General features: G+C 31.4%; 1 long non-coding RNA gene across 1 annotated transcript; it reads left to right on the top strand.

Moving 5' to 3' along the window:
* The first annotated feature begins 11,187 nt into the window (after nt 1-11,187).
* Nucleotides 11,188-14,145, top strand: LOC105451260. The gene is made up of 3 exons (XR_974570.1): nt 11,188-11,431; nt 12,436-12,591; nt 14,058-14,145. It is a non-coding gene; the product is annotated as an uncharacterized LOC105451260 (long non-coding RNA).
* Nucleotides 14,146-17,702: the final 3,557 nt, after the last annotated feature.

Raw genomic sequence — 17,702 nt, 5'->3', positions numbered from 1 at the left:
TCCTATGAGATGGTAGCATGATGCTTTCATTAACAGGAAAAGAGCTAGTTTGACATCATATAAATAATGACAAAAATTTATGTCAAATAAGAAAATTAAAATGCCAATGAGAGCTAACACGGGATAGTCATATGTACACATACAATAAAAATATATTCTTCATGAGTACATATAAATATAAATAGAAGTTTCAATCCTAATCTTGGATCATCTTCAGTATAAAAATCACCAAGCGCCAACGGATATTCTCGCAGAATTGTGTAAGATGTAGTCAACATAAGTCATTACCGTTAGTCCAAACTATTAAACATCGTCTATTGATATTAAGCATTTAATAAGATACTTAAATCGTAAAATCAAAAATTAAACTAAAACATATTTTTATAAATATAGAAACTAAAATTAAAGGTAAAAAACTAAAAGTAATAAATAAATTAAAAAAAGCTTCACAGTATAGATGGTATTACAAAGATTTTTCAAAATTATGGAATTGAACAGGCAATATACAAAACGAGACATTGTAAACTTGTAAAATCGAGCTAACTATAAGTGCTAAATAATAATGATATAAATATGATAAAATAAGTAAAGATGGAAACATCAAGATTTTCTACAATTTATGGCAAAACTTAATTCTAAAATTGTTGCGTTCGAAAGTTTTTTTAGAAAAAGACTTTAGCAAAAATTGATTATTTGTTACACAATCTTTAAAACATAGAAATTTTTATTTAAAAACTTAAAATTTTTAATATTTTTAATATTTTAAATATTTTTTCTTATTAATTAAGATATATTTGTAGATTTCATTTTTAAATATGTGATTTTACATAAATTATATAAAAATTGTAAAACTTGTTCAATTATTCTTATATTATAGATTTAATAACTAATTTATATTCTGTATTTATAAGCTCTTGATTTAAAATATAAGTTGATTTAAAATATAACAAATAATTACTCTTAATAATAAATGAATTAATTTAAATAAATTGAAATTCCATTAATATTTGTAAACAAATTTATAGCTACAATTAATATTTGTCATTTATTTAATTTATAAATTTATTTAATAATCTTTAAAAAACGTTCAATTTTCTTTGACGTTCGGTAGTTCCCAATTTTTATTTTATACATATTAATGCATTTTATCTAAGAAATCATAAAATAAAATTAAGAAAAAAATATTAAATAAAATTAATGATATCTGTGTGATATCCTTGATTCTTTTGTCTTTCTTCATATTCAGCAAATTTCACATTGTGTCTCGACACTTCGTAAGGGAAGTTGGCGCTACTTACGGGGATGCAAGAAATGAGGTTTATCTATTCAAATATAGGAATTGCAATCTGGTTTCGTATTCAAAGTGCGGGCTTGCGCTCGAGAGCGATTTCAAACGTCGGGTCGCTTCGTTACAATTGGAACGCCGCCAGTCTTAGAGGAAAATTTATGACGCCGACGCCGAATTCGTCCGATTTCGTCTTTCGTACGCCCGATGTATATGTACATGTATGTACATGTGTATGTACATACATGTACATATACATGTACATATCTACTATAATATATGATCTATGTGATTCCCTTTTATGGGTCATAAAGCAACTTTTTATTATTTATCAAGATTATAAACGCATAAGCTAAACTATGCAATAGAAAATTTTCTTAACGATAAAGATGTTTTTTAAACAAATCTAAATAATAATATGCATAAGTATAATATGTGTCATATTAGAATAAGAACTATTATTTTAAAAACGCATTTTAACGTTAGACTTTATCTTTATTAATGTAGAGAAACATCGTCATAAAATTGTCATGAATCAAAGGAATTCTTGTCGTGACGATAATCGAATGCCGTGTCGGAAAAGTGCCAGAAAGCAGGCTAGCGGCTAGCTTATTCTCGTAACAGCATTTAGTCACGAGACTTTGCGAGCGAAAGAGGATTAGAAAAGCTGTCGATTATGATGATCACCGACCGGAAAAATACCACCATGCCTACTACCGGCATCGTACGTCTTGTTCTTTTTGACCGTTTTCTCCCGTTCTCTCTCCTTCCTCTCTCATTCTTTATGTGTCATCTGATAGAAAGTTTTCTATTACTATGGGGAAAACCATCGATGCGGTTACGAGAATTGAGGAAGATATAGAGTCGACAGCTAAAAGTAAAAGTTCCAAGAAGAACTTAGGCTGCAGTTATCTTTACTAGTTATACTCGTAACTATGTACGATCGCGCGCGAAAAAACAATCATAGTATGATAGCGTCGCAATTAGAATAGAGTGTTATTACATTTGTATATGCGTGAAAAGTTACTCCGTTACATGATTACTAACAAAAAGAAAGATATTTCACTTTATTATTATTTATAATTTTTTGTTAATCTTTATTAAATAAAGGAACTGAGCTGAACCAGTTTCTTGTGCGCTATCACATATAACGAAAGTTCGAGGAACTCTTGAATGCTTCTCGTAATATATAGAGGTCTGCTCTTACTCTGAAATGAGAATCACGCATTATGAGAAAAGTACTTCTAGTTCGCAACTGAATCATGTGCGTTAAAAATATGTTTGTAGCGATAAAGTATGACAGAATCTAATTTATAAGGGGTGTCTTATTTTAATTAATCTACTGAAAAAATATAAAAATAGTTAAATTTACAGAAAAATGTTTAGGATAAAAGAAAGAATTGTACGATTTGAAGAAGGACAAATGAATAATAAAATTAATTAATTTCAGAAAAAAATCGATTTTTAAAAGTCACATAAAAGTCATAGCCATTTTTTATGAAATTATATAATTTTTTTACATAATATAATTCTTCTATTTATTGTACATATCAAAATTATAGTAGAATTATCAACAAATTAAGTTTACGAGATATTTTATACTGTATTTTTATACTTTTCTGAAAAAAAATTTAGCATAATTTGGCATAAAATATGAAATATGTCATGAACTATTGATTTCTTGATTATTGTACTTTAATACTTTTATGCACAGAATGATGAAATGAATCAATTGATGTAAAGAAAACCTAAAAGTGTTTTAAAAAAATGCAATTTTTACCTTTTTCTGCAAAGTAATTGTGTTTTCGTTATATCAATCAATTCATCTCATTATTCTGTGCATAAAAGTATTAAGGTACAATAAAAAATCAATAGTTTACGAGACATTTCATATTTTATCGAAATTTGACATGAGAAAGTATGAAATATTTCGTAAGTATTGATTTTTCGACAATTTCACTTCAATACTTTCATATACAAAATAATTAGAGAAATCATTTTATGTAAAAAAAATTATATAATTTTGTTTCCAAAAGTAGAAGAGATCTTTGTATCTTTTTAACTTCCACTTACAAAAAAGAAAGCAACTTGATTAAAATACGCCCTCTCAAAACTGTCCCACTATCATTTAAAACATTTTTTTGTATTATAAATAATTTCAGAAAAAATTGGCTGTTTTAATTAAATTGAGACACCCTGTATATACGTATATCCACATATATTTATTTGCATACACATCTATATATATGTGTACGTATAGATATATATAAATTGTTGTCAATTTCACAAAAAGTACGTTACGATTATCTAAAAAATAGACAAAATTGTTTTCCTACTTTTGTTGTAAAATTAACTATGTTTGCAATTCTGCGAAAATAGTCAGCCAGTTTATAGTAGGTATGTTCAAATGTCACGAGGACTATAGGAACACCTTGCAGACTCCGCACAGTCAGTAATTTCGATAAGCGCGAATTTAATTAACACGTCGAACAGAGGGGGCGGCCTCCGCCAATATCCGGTATTGTCCAACGGGAGAAGAAGGATGAGATACCACCCCGTGCACATAGGTCGATTTAATCTCTCTCTTGATTAACCACGCTGTATGGCGCTTGATAACTCGTTTATGTTCACCAACACACGTGAGAGCTATTCCTTTTTCTTTGAGACAATTACTTTCGTCACTACTCTTTGCCTTGAGGGATTACATCCTGGGAATTCTGAGCAAGTTTCAAAGCACATCGCTATTTTTTGTACGCATCCGAATGAACTGAGTAAAAGATAAATATCTCTTCTAAGTGATTATATCTAAAATCGAGCAGCAAAAATATGTTGTTATACATATACCTATTGGACTCAAATTTTAATCTAGTAAAAATATATGAAATAAAAGAAAACTGCATACAAAGTATTATACATACATGGCGCGCGCGCTATATATAACACACACACACACACACATACACACACACACACGCGCGCGCGCGCGCGCGCGCAAATTACTTTGTATACAGGGTATCCCAAAATTCGCGGATTAGGAGTACAAGACGTTGATACTTTGTGTTAAAAGGAACAACTTTTTCCTTTAGCAAATTTTGATCTGACAAGTAATTTTGGTAGAAGAGCTGATTAAAGTTAACGAATAATCGCTCTTGTTCATGCGACGTTCAGTGCCGGTGCGCGCTCCTCCATTCACTTGTTTCTAGCCCTTGGCTAATATTTACAAGTCATGTCTTAAGATACTAATACGGCTTTGTTATAATTAGTTTACGACATTTTAAGATTGTGTATAAGACAGTCTTAAATATTAAGAATCAATACGTACAATATAAAATCTTTTTTTTTTAAACTGAAGATGACAAAACTCTTTGCAAAATTATTTTCTTAAATAACAATAGGTCTCTTGTAAAAATCCGCGAATACTTTTGAATTTAGAGACCATCCGGTTATACGTTTTATTACCTCTATGCTTAGTCCTCTTTCATAGGCTTTTGATGTTGGTGCATATCTCGTGCTGTGAGCTGTAAATCTTCTGTTCACTCCACAGGTGACTAGTGTTGATTTTATCCAACAACCTAAGGTATCCTTTGTTGTTTTACGGGGTTTTTGAAAAGCAATAAACAATCTATCTTCTCCATTTCTCACGTTTCTAGTGATCTCGACGTAATATAGCAAAGTTCTTGCGATACATAGCGCAGATTTATCTTTGAAGAACAGATTTTAAGACCGGTTGTTTACCGCCGACTCTTGTTGATTTTAGTCTGTCCGGGATATTTTCTACTTCCTGGCTATTTAATTCGACATTTGAAATCCTAATTGAGGCTAATGTTTGTAATCTATGTGCTGTACCAAGCGCCAGCAACAATACCAGCTTATGAGACAGACAACCCAAGCTAAGTGATTCCACAGGAGTCTATTCTTCCAATTTCCTTAATACTGGATTGTCGTTCCACGTTGAATTATATTTCGGTCTGCTTGGTCTAGATTTGGCGCTTTCTTTAATAAATTTTCTGATTAATTTATTATTTCTGTAGTAGCTATCACTGCTAACTTGATGAATTTAGAGTGCCATAATTTGCCCCGTCCTGGTATCGTTTTATTAAAAACCTTAGAACTTTAGAAATTATCACGTTAAATGGATCACAGTTTTCTACGACGTTAAATTTCCACCACAATCTCAATATAGTATTGTATTGCTTAATAGTTGACTTTTCCCAGGCTTTTATAATTACATCGATCTTCTCTTCTAAGATACCTTTTCGTCTAAATGCTTCGCTGATAATCTGGCGGCAACCAGGATAAGCTTGGATGCCAGCGGATGGTGTTATGTTCTACAAGGAGAGATTAATAGATTGATATCTGATTTAAATTCTAAATATATTCCTTTGCATAACCTTGTAAAAACCGGGAACCACGTCTGACCTGTCCATTATAGTGGAATCACTATTATACTCGAGGCCTTATCATTTTTAATTTTTTGAAGCACCTTTAGAATTATGCTAAAAGGTAGAAAAGCATAAAAATTAAGATCTGACCATGTAATTGTAAAAGCATTAATGCTACCGCGTCCGGGTCTCTCTCCCATGAGCAATATCTCTCGCATTTCTTATTGATCCTTGAAACGAATAAATCTATATAAGGTCTTCTGAAGACTCGCACAATCTCATGGAAAGCATAGTCCAACAATTCCCATTCAATGTCCTTGTTTATTATCCTCGATAGAGCGTCTGCATTTTCTTTGGAAGGAATATATTCTGCTAAAACCCATATTCTTCTCTTTTCGCACCAATCCCAGAATCGTTTCACATCCGCATACAGGTGATTTAACCACCCATTTTGTTGATATATGCTAATGCCGTAGTATTATCTATTCTGAGAAGGATTTCGCTATTGATAAATCATTAGCAAAACATTTGATTGCCAAAAGGACAGCTTTAAGCTCTAATTGATTTATATGTAATTTAGATTCCTCAAAGCTCCATAAACCACGAGCCTTCTGTCTATTACAGAACACTCCCCAACCTGTTTTACTAGCATCCGAAAAAATTTCTCTTTTAAAATTAAATAATTTTATCCTTTTTGTTGACTTATATTTTTTTCCACCATTTGAGATCCTCTTTTATATAGATTGAAATTTTCATTTTCCCATCAAAGTTTGCATCATTTCTCATTAAGGCTTCCGTTTTTTGCTTTTTTTAGGAATTTTGAATGGATCATACCATATTCGACTCCTGGGCAACTTGCATCAATGAGCCAATAAACTGTGCGAATTCTCGAACAGAGCATACTCTTTTATATTCAAACTTGGATATTTGTGAAAGTAATTTAACTCTTTTCTCTTTAGGCAATTCCACTAACATCTTCTTTGAGTTTAAGATAAAACCTATATACTTGCATTCCACGTTTGGGTTTAAGGTCGATTTTTCCGTATTAATTATAAAACCTATTGATTCTAGGAGGTCTAAAGTGTTCCTATTGTTAATTCGGTAACTGTGATCTGTCTCACTTAAACACAATATGTCGTCTAGATAAATGACCGACAATAATCCCTGTGATCTCAGAGAACATCACTGGCTTTATTATTTACGTAGAAACTTTCTAAATGTTTTATATAATAAATAGAGATAAGAAAATAGACGTCTTTTAAGTCGATTGTACCCATAAATATTCCCGGTTCTATTAATCTACAAGCAGTTCTTAAATCCTCTAACTTAAAATGATCCGTCTTTACATATTCGTTTAACTTTTTAAGATTTAAAATAAATCGATAGTTGCCATCTGGTTTTTGAACTAGGAAAAAATCTGAATTAAATTGATTCTCTACTGTCTCACAGGACACTACTGCCTCAATTGATAAAAGGCAGTTAACTTCCTTCTGAATCTCCCAACGTTCAGATTGAATCCATTGTGTCGTAGGAGATAATTTACTCTGAAAAGGTAGTAATCTAAAAGGTATCTTGTAACCTCTAATACATTGCGTTACAAACGGGTCAGACGTGATATTTTCCCAAACTCTCTTAAAGCGAGATAATCTGCCAGCTATTTTGAGAATCTGATTGCCTCCGGATTCTAATGCTTGCGTCTGTGAGCTTGTGACTGATAATGACTCGATTTTGGATAACTCGATCTCCTCGAGAACCTTGTCGATGTCAGTTTCCTCGATCATTGAGGACGTTGCTTGAAGCCCATCTGCGTTGCCGACTTTTGAGCAGCAGCCGGGCCCTTCCAGTTTAACTGATTGGATGGAAATTTCTGCGGCTGCGTCCTAATCTTTTGTCCTACTTTACTAATTGTCTTAAGCTCTTTAATTCTTTCTCCTAAATTTTCTCCAAGCAAATATTTATCTGTTTTCTTTATAGTTGAATGTTGTATCATCTGCATTGAGGCACTTGATAAAATACAAGCTTTTCGGGACACTGTCTGAGAGTGATGAATTTCCGACAATAATTTAGCCGCATCCCATACATTTTTGAGCATCTTTTTAGATTCCTGTGTCTTAAGGGACACTAAGCTTGTTATAACAGGTGCTGAGAGAGCTGAACCGGCTAAATTCTGTGTAAATATAAAATACTTATCTTTCCTTACGATGTTTACATTTAAGGACGTAAATTCCTTTAGTATTAGGGTTTAGTATTAGGGCTTCCAAAGAGCAATTTGCCTTCTCTTGGGTACTTCAGAAATAAATCTTCTCTTACTTCTTTTTTTAAGCCCTCTTGCAACCAAGGAGTCTAACGACAAGCTAAACTAGAATGTATTTCAAGTTCTTTATTGCATTTAGGAGGCTCTTCACCAATAATCTGCAAGATTTCGTCATCCAGCTTTTTTTAAGCCCTCTTGCAACCAAGGAGTCTAACGACAAGCTAAACTAGAATGTATTTCAAGTTCTTTATTGCATTTAGGAGGCTCTTCACCAATAATCTGCAAAATTTCGTCATCCAGATCATGACTCTTTTTCTTCTTCCTGTGCCTGGTTGCTGCTCAGATCCGTGAGGGTAATAACCTTACTGTTATCGGCCTGACTCCGTTGCGCTGTGGTCCTTATGCTGCTGGTCAACGGATTCTCAGCTTGCACTTCTGTCAATGTAGAACTTCCATCCCTACCACCTTCAACTTCGTAATTCGAAACCAAATCGTCTACTAAGCTACCTGCAAAGCATGGAACGTGTGGGATGAAACAACAAAATAAACCCTAGCATTTATTTACTTATACATCTATCTATGATCCTTTAATCTCTTTGTGTGGAGCATAGGACGTCTACAAGCCTCCTCCATCTTATTCTATTAGGGGCAATCGCTTTTATTTCTGCCCAGCTCTTTCCCAGTGTTTCTATTTTTTTGTTGACCGTTCTTCATGTCATGGCAGATCTTCCTCTCTTTCACTTTCCTTGCGGATTGTATTCCATGGCCATGCGGGTTATATCTTGTGGATCCTTTCTTAGACTATGGCCAATCCACTTCCACTTTCATCGACGGATTTCCATGTCGATTTCCTCTTGCTTGGATACGCTCCTGAGTTCTTTGTTTATTATTGTGTTTGGCTAGAATATTCTCAAGGTCCGTTGTAGGCATCTGTTCACGAAGGTTTGACTTAAACATATACATTACGGTGCTACATTGAGTCAGAGGTGTATGACAATCTATCGGGTCTACCAGGAATCGAACTTTGGACCTCCGGTACAACAGATTAGAGCACTGACTGCCCCGTCCGCGCTCATATATTTGTTTATTTATGGCCCTGACTTGCCTCTCGTGCAAGCTCGACCCTCACTCCGAACATGTTTTATCTCTCGTATAAGATCGTCGGGTAAAAAATAGGTTATGTCTCGGCTCTCGTCCGAGCTCAACCTTGTGGATGAGGTTATATTTTGGCTCTTGTCCGAGATCCATCTCCTGGGCTTTGTTGCTTACCCCTGTCCTCGCTAGACGACTCATTCCTATCGCCGATTCTCTTGTCAATCGGAGCAGGTGCCGGCATACGAGATTCAAGTAGTTTTTCGATGCTTCTCAGCCTTTTCCACAGCTGTTCGATTTCCTCTTCTCTGCTACGCGATCTTTTCTTATGTTTTCCTATATTTCGACGATTTTCACTCTAAACGGTTCTTAATACGTGCGACTTGCTTGGCACAAAGAAAACGAATCAAGAAGGACGTCGGAGGCCGTTACGGTAGGGTACCATATTATGGCGGGAATGCGCATCGTCGCATTTGGCTCCTCGTCAGTGCAGAATGGTTTTGAAAAGTGCGGTTGAAAAGTGCAGTTACCAGAAGCTCAAAAGTGCCGTTACCAGAAGCCAAAATGGCGATGCGCATTTCCCTTTGAGTATATAGTATATGGAGGTGGAATGCCTTTGTTCTTTGTAGACCGCAATTGAGTCCAAGAGTGCTAAGGAGTGCGAGAGAGAAAGATATACGAGCGATACCACGTGATACTTCGTCCTCTCTGTCTGTTGAATAATCGACGCATGCGCAGAGAGGACGAATATTATTCGTCTACCTTTCTCTCTCGCACACATCTTGGACACAGTTTTCGAGCCAACATTTCACCTCCATGTCTATATGCTCAAAGGCATTCCCATATAATATAGTACCCTAGCCACAGGACAAGGACTGGGCGGCAAAAACACATTTTTTGGCTCTAAAGTTGTGACTTGTGAGGTATAAAGTAGTGTAACTACCTTCGTAATTTCGAAAGGCGAGACACGAAGTATAATTAAAGAATAAACTATTGATCAAAGATTGTATTTGATTGCAAATTTTAATGAGAAGTTTTAAAATATACTGTTTGCAGAGCTTTTATATCAAGCAAGTTATATTTAATAAAGAGGAAACTAGATCTTGATAAAGAAGTCACTGAGTACATTATGGTCTATTAATTGATATTCTAATAGTACTTAAGCAATATCTTTCAAAATCAGTAACATGCCTTTATTCATTTTATTAAGAAATAATAAAGTATTAAGTACAGCGTACGTACGTATATATATATGTATGTACATTAATATATATATGTACATTAATATATATTGCTATTTATACTACATATTTACATTATTATATTTATAACGGTAATATTATTATGAATAAAAATACATAAAAAAATTTATTGTATGTATATTTTTCTCTGTATAATTGAGATATTTTTCAAATTAATATTGTTCAAACTCTGGCTGAGATAATACTTTTTGCAATAAATTCGTCGCAGTATTTTAAGATGCTTAATCGCATCAAATTATTAAGAATTGAAAATCAATTGTGATCTTAATATTTCAACTTCAGCTAAATTATTGCGTTGTAAGTCCGATATAGATTCGGCGCACAGTTTAAATAGCTGAATAATGGATGTAAAATTAATATAAAATTTATTAGACACCAAGATTCAGCCACAACTGTAGAAGGCGCTCTCAAAACTTGTGATATTCACTTACGGAATCTAGTTTAAATTAATATTATTTATGAGATATTTTTATTCCAGAACATAATACTTTTTCTGAAATAAGAAATAACGAAAAATATAATAATTAATAAATTTGAATAATTAATAACCTTGATCAAAAATAAAGAAGAATACTACTTTCTTCGATGTGGACTTTCCTTGTAAATTCTTAAAAAAAATTTTATACTGCATTTTTAATATATTTCTTTGTGTTCATTAAGTTTGTATTACTAGTTCCGAAAAACAGAATAATTATATAACTATAGTTAAAATTGTCGAATATAACAGATTATTTAAAAAAAAAAAAGATTCTTTTTCTGTATGAAATAATTTTATAATGTATTCATATAGAAAGAAAATCACACTTTATAGCTGTAACAATATTTTTTTATTAATATGTATTATCTTTCATGCTTTTCAATTATTTTTTTATTACGTTCAACCACAAATTAGATAGAACTGTCAGTCAAATAGATAGAACAAATTAGATAGAACTGTTACGATTATATAAAATAACAGAATAACTGCATTGGTAAAAATACAATATCGCTGATATTGTGAAGTTTTTAGATAGTAATGAGCGCTGCTTTTCTTGGATCATCCGGAAGGGAATGACCTACCGGATAACATCGTTAAATAAAGAGCAAAAAAGAAAGGAAGAAAGAGAGAAACAACGTGCGACAAAATAAGCTCATTGTCAATCGATCAGATATCAAGGTATATTCCGACGCGCGCCATTAAATTCCACTTCGACAGAGAAAAAATAATGACATTAACGGTACTTTTTTTTCCCAGGCTTATACTTATATTTGCCGGGCAAAGTTAATTTTTGATTCGTACGAAAACATTGTTTTCTCAAACGCGAAATTCAATTTCAATATTGTGTATCCACTAGTTTTTCATTTTTATGTCATATCTTCTATATTGACATTTTTTGTAAAAATTTTACTGTAGAATGAAAAAAAGAAAAAATAAAAGTATTGGAAAAAATATTGATTTAAAACATGTCCGACAGTGAAATATCTAATCTAAATTTTTCAATATAATATCCAGGTCATATGTCAACACAAAATAAAATATTTTATTATTGAAGAAGGTATTTTTGAACACATTTTTTAAATATATGTATAACATACACTCTAAATTTGGAATTAAAATATTCCATGTCACAATAAAAAACAAATATTCCAGTTTTAATGAAATTTTAATCTTCTTTTGAGCCTTCTCTTCTTAAATTCTTATTTATTATTAAATTATGTCACAATAAAAAACAAATATTCCAGTTTTAATGAAATTTTAATCTTCTTTTGAGCCTTCTCTCCCTAAATTCTTATTTATTATTAAATTATATATTTGGTATATTTACAATATTCTTCTATTCACTATCATTATCTTCATATTATTTTCAGATAAACAAAAAATGTATTTTATTATTTTGACAAAATAGTTTATAAAAAATATGATTTTTGTTTTTCATAAATAATTAAATATATTAATGTTAAAGAATTAGATACACATATATGTATTAGTGTAATAAAATTAAAAAGAATTAAATACAATAGTTATTTTTATAACCGCATGCAGTTGTTAAATAAGACTTCAGGAATTCTATAGATCTTTAACAATACTCTTGATGATAGTAGATAATACTCGACTCAATGAGGTAAATTATCGTTTATTCTTGCAAATAAAAAAAAATTCGAATAAAAATGGTAAAACAGGAAGAAGGAAGCCGGAATGGAGAAAGGAGAACAGAAGTCAGGTGTTTTAGTGTGACTTCCGTGCATCGGCCTATCCGGTTTCTTGCATAGAGTGAAACCGAAGCTGAAGAGCGTCTCCTTAAGTTTCAGCCTGGGAGACCCATTCACCGTATTACAGTGAGTTTAAGTTACCCGAGTTGTAGTATGTACGCAATACTCCTCGCTCGCTAAGCATTACGGATGATGGTTTCTGTGTGTTCATCTATATCATTCTTGTCTTACATTTACAATCTTTATTAAATAATTTTGCGTCTAAAATTAGTGATGTTGACTGCTAAGTTTAAAGTTATCATCAACAGAAACAGAAAGATTCGTCATTCATCATATATCTGATTCATGTAACTGACAATGAGAAATAGATTTAACACTAAAATTATATTCAATAAAAAATTGAAAAGTAAAAGTACTGTAAATAAATCGTGAATATTTGTCGTATTAAAGGTCTACACAAGTTCTGCTTGAATTAAACAATTTCTCGGACAATTCAATAAAAGATTTAAAAGAAAAGAATAGCTTTTATTATGAAATCTACAAGTTAAATTTTTATTATAAAAAATTTATATAATAATAATAATAATAATAATACAATACAATACATTTTTACTTTAGAAATATATTATCGTATAATTATATATATCGTACTATTTTACAAAATTTAAGATTGAATCATTAAAACAAGCTATTTTAATTACAAATTGCTACAGCTGCCATATATGTAACGTATTAGGTTATTTACATTCAAAGTTAATTATTTCTACTATTTTAATTTTTAATTTTAAAAAAATTTGTTGTAAAGATAAAAATTAATAAGAATTATATAATAGTAGTGAATCTATTTTTGCAGAAAAATAATTTAAATAAAAATAACGTAATTATTGGATTTGCAATTTACATACCTACTATTATACGTATTCACCAATTTTTATAACATCGGATTTGTATTTAGCAATTTCAAACATTTTTAAGTTTAAATAAACAATTGAAAAATATACAGGTATTGTTCATGATTCAAAATGTAACGGTTTAATTTATTTTTCATTTAATTAATTTCGTAATGTAAATGTAACAACTCTAATATTTAATCACAAAAATCTTACTAATATTAATTTTCATGTTAGAATTTTCAATCATATCTTTTAAGGATTAAAAGGTACGAAAAAAAAGAATCGAAAGAAATACTTAATTTTGAATTAAATAAAATTTTTTTCGAGACGTCACGTATACTTTGATTGTGTAGAACAGTAAAATATATTAAAATAGTCATTTTACAATTTTAATCTCAAATTTTTTAAAATTGCAACATCACACAATATTTTAAAAGCCGAACTTACGTTCAATATTAAAAAACTATGCAAGAGATAAAAATTTTCTTTCTTAATTTTAAAAAAAGCCATTTTATGTTAAATTATGTTGTCAATATTTCATTGTCTGCGTTAAATTCAAAAAGAAAACGTTTTCAATAATGGTATATGACTATGCAAACTGGTTCCTGGTCACCGCTTTTGGCACGGTTCCAAAGTATTGTATACTTTTGTCCTGTGTAATATCAACTCGCAAATAATATTTTCATCTTTTCTCTTCAGTGATGTACGATATGTTTTTCAAAGCGAATACAATGACGAGTGGCTGTTCAGCTTAAGCGAAACCGGAAGAACATCGGGTGGACTTACATATCCCTATGGATTCGATGTACTTTCAAAGGTACTCTCGAGTCAATATATCTGCAACCGGAAAAATACCAGGAGACTTCTCTTTCTCTCCCGAAGGATTTGGAAGTCAGATTCGATTTCCACAGTAGAAATGGGTTTTTCTGCCGTCGATCCGTGAGGAATTCTGTGGAGAAAGGATCTCGTCAAAGCGAGACTTGCATTGATATTATTATCTTTCGACATGTCTTCGATGGAAATCTGAAAATGTTTTCTACCTACTCTTTACACGATTATTTGGAATAGACAGAATTTTGCACGCTACGATTTTATAAATTATTATAAACTCAACAATTCAGAATTTTAAAGTAATAATTTAATTCTGATTATATTATATGTAGTAATTGATTCTACTTATATAATATAACAATTTAATCATTAATTGAGAAAACTTATATAATCATTGGAACCCAATCTAATTATATAAGGTAAATAATATAATAGTTGTAATTGTGAATTACATACGCGATCGTTTCGGCAGTATGTTGACGAATCTTTCGATTGCAAAAACGTTAAAAAAATCTATCTGTTCTATTAGCTTCGTGAAGTAAGTCGCTAAGATATCGAGGAAATCATGCGAAACACTATACGCTCCGTCTAACATTACAAGAGACTCACACAGTTCAGCGATCGTTTAATCTTGCGGTAATGATGAAGAGCGGCTTTCTTTTTTTTTTATATCGCGGAAGAAAGCCGTAAAATAAAAAAGGGAAACGATCTAGTGGCTTCCAGAAAGGGAAGAGTGCCCTTCGGGAAACTAGGAATCTCCGTGGGAATCTTCCTGATTAAAGTGGAAAGTATGACCATGGAAAATTGTTGAATCACGTTTCTAGGTGATTTGCACGCCAAATTTTAATTTTCTAGGTACGTAATAGAATTTTGTATCGAAAAATCATTTATTTTGTCACGCGGCGTACATAGATTTCTTTTTGAAAAAATTGTATATGTATCTTTATTCGAACAAATATAAATAAAGATTATATAAATCTGTATTGAAATAGAATCACGTATCTATTTTATCGCCGAAAAAATTATCTTGTATACGAAATATTGATAGAATTACTACATTTTATTTTAACAAAGAAACAGGTAAAATTCTTATCAATTTGCATTCGTTACGTTAAACTATCTTTAAAGTTACAGCATAAAATGTGGCAAGAATTTTTAAAATAATCTTTTTTAATTTACCTACTTCACTTTATTTTATTTAGCAAATAAATTACGAATTGCAAAAATATCTCACGCTTTACGTATTCTCACAAAGATCTGTAATATATTACGAGTATATAATATAATAATTTACTATTCGGAATAAAAAAATTTATTAATAAAATTAATGAAATTAATACCTTAATTAAATATCAATTTAATTTGTAGTTTGACAAATCGTGTTGCCTCTTAAAGATTTTTGAAGAAACAACAATGCGAATTTCTCGTGAAAACAAGAGAGAAAAAGAAATAATGAGACTCGGCTGATGTCTATTCGTGGGATCGTAAGCGGATTACAGATAAAGCGGCTTACATAAGAATCAACCTAAGGGCTTCCTCTCGCGCTCGGCCACTTTGCTATCATATTTCATATTAACTACTGATTAAAATCGATTTCCTCGCATTAACAACGGCACGCGAGATTTCCAGTTTCCTCTTTCTTCCCATATTGAGCTTGGATCGTGCAGTAGATCTTTACTAAATTCGATTACACGACTTACGCTCTACCTTTATGTTTACATTTTGGATGGAAGGTATGCTTCAATTACTATCTATGTGTCTCGTACCATTTTTTTGTTAAAAAAATCATATATTTTAAAGCTCAAGCACATGTAAAGCATGTTTTAAGTTGTATGTGATAAGAATATACATATAATAATTTTAATATAATAATTAAATATTACAAATTTGAGTTACTTTTAACTTTATTTTTTCTTTCCATTTTTCTTTATAATTGCTGGTTGTTTAACAGGCAAGAAGAAATGTGTTTAAGAAGAAATTACAAAAATATGAACACAGGCATTCAGTATTGATATAGTCATTCAATACGGTTATTTACAACACTTAGTTTTATTTTGCTTCCAAATACAAAATAAAAAAAAAAGAAATATTTCTCTTAGACTTCTTCTCTTTTCATAAAAACAATTTACCTTTTAATGCCAATTTCCGCATATCGGCCTCTGCTAACTGTTCGTGTTGCCACCACGTCGTTTCTGTCGTTGCCATTGTCGGAATTCGTATACAATGTCAGTATGTCGTTGCTGTTAATGTTGCCGATGATTGGCGGCAACATTATGGCAAGAAACCACGATCGAATTTCTCACAATTGAACGACGACGATCAGCATTTTACAGGCGTACTGATGCGAGTCGGAATACCGCAATTTTTTTGCAATTCTTTAGACGAAACAGACTCCATTTGATTATTCGATTGAGCTTCAAAATTTATTAATAAAAATATATCTGTCGAGATATATTTTTATATGAACAATTAGAGCGTGAAATATCGGTTGCAAATTTTAAACTTCTTATTAATGAACAGTAACTTATCGGAAAAATTTTATCATAAATAAAATAATTTTAGCAGTAAATATAATCTTTCTTAAAAAATATATATATACATATAATTTCTAATTTCTAAATGTTATAAATTATTAATAACTTATTAATTTCAATATTAAACTTAAAAAATGTCGAAAAATGGAACATTATTAATTTATAATAAACAATTATTTTAAATTATTGTTACGTGTACAATTTCAAATGTAGTTATAATAACGACAATAAAAACATATTTATCACGGTTTAAAAACGTCCTAACATTTTTGTGAAGCCATAATATGCAGCTAACAATCAAGCTATACGCTACGGAAAAAAGGTGTTCGAGATTAAACGACGAGAAGAGAGCTGGGAACAAGATATCGTGTTTGCACCAGCCGGCCAGCGACTTCCGTCGTGTTCTCTTTTATTTCTCGGCCGACCAATATCCACGGACGCTAAGATTTTTTTTTCGTCCACCGAGGCGATATCGATAATAACACACGTTCCTCGCTTCCCTTCCGCGATCCCTGTTTCTTTTTTTTTATATCTACTAGCAGCCTTCGTCGTAGAGTCGGCCCTCATATTTTTGGCGCTAGCGTAACATGGCTCGTAAACGTTATTTTTTGTTTCCACCATTATCTTCGGTAGAGACTACACCGAAAAATACCATGTAAAACGGAAAATGGATGAGCATCGTTGATTTCAACCTCGGAAAATATGCTTCCTATTACAATGCTTATTTCTTCTTTCTTTGATTTGTGACATTTTAATTAAGAGCTGTGTGTACGTGGCGTGCGCGCTCATGTGTATATGTGTGTTTTTTGGCAATTATATGTTATTTCATTATTATCGTCAAGTAGATATTATTAATATATTGAAACATAATGTTTCAATATGTTAACTTAAATGTTAATTATTAACATTTAAAACTCATATTTCAAAAAAACTTTCATTTTCAATGTTATATACTTTTATAAATGAACTAATTAAAAAG

The sequence above is a fragment of the Wasmannia auropunctata genome, unplaced genomic scaffold (genome assembly GCF_000956235.1).
Source record: "Wasmannia auropunctata unplaced genomic scaffold, wasmannia.A_1.0 LD336053.1, whole genome shotgun sequence".
Classification (NCBI taxonomy): Eukaryota; Metazoa; Arthropoda; class Insecta; order Hymenoptera; family Formicidae; genus Wasmannia; species Wasmannia auropunctata.
This window is presented reverse-complemented; position numbering and strand designations above follow the sequence as displayed.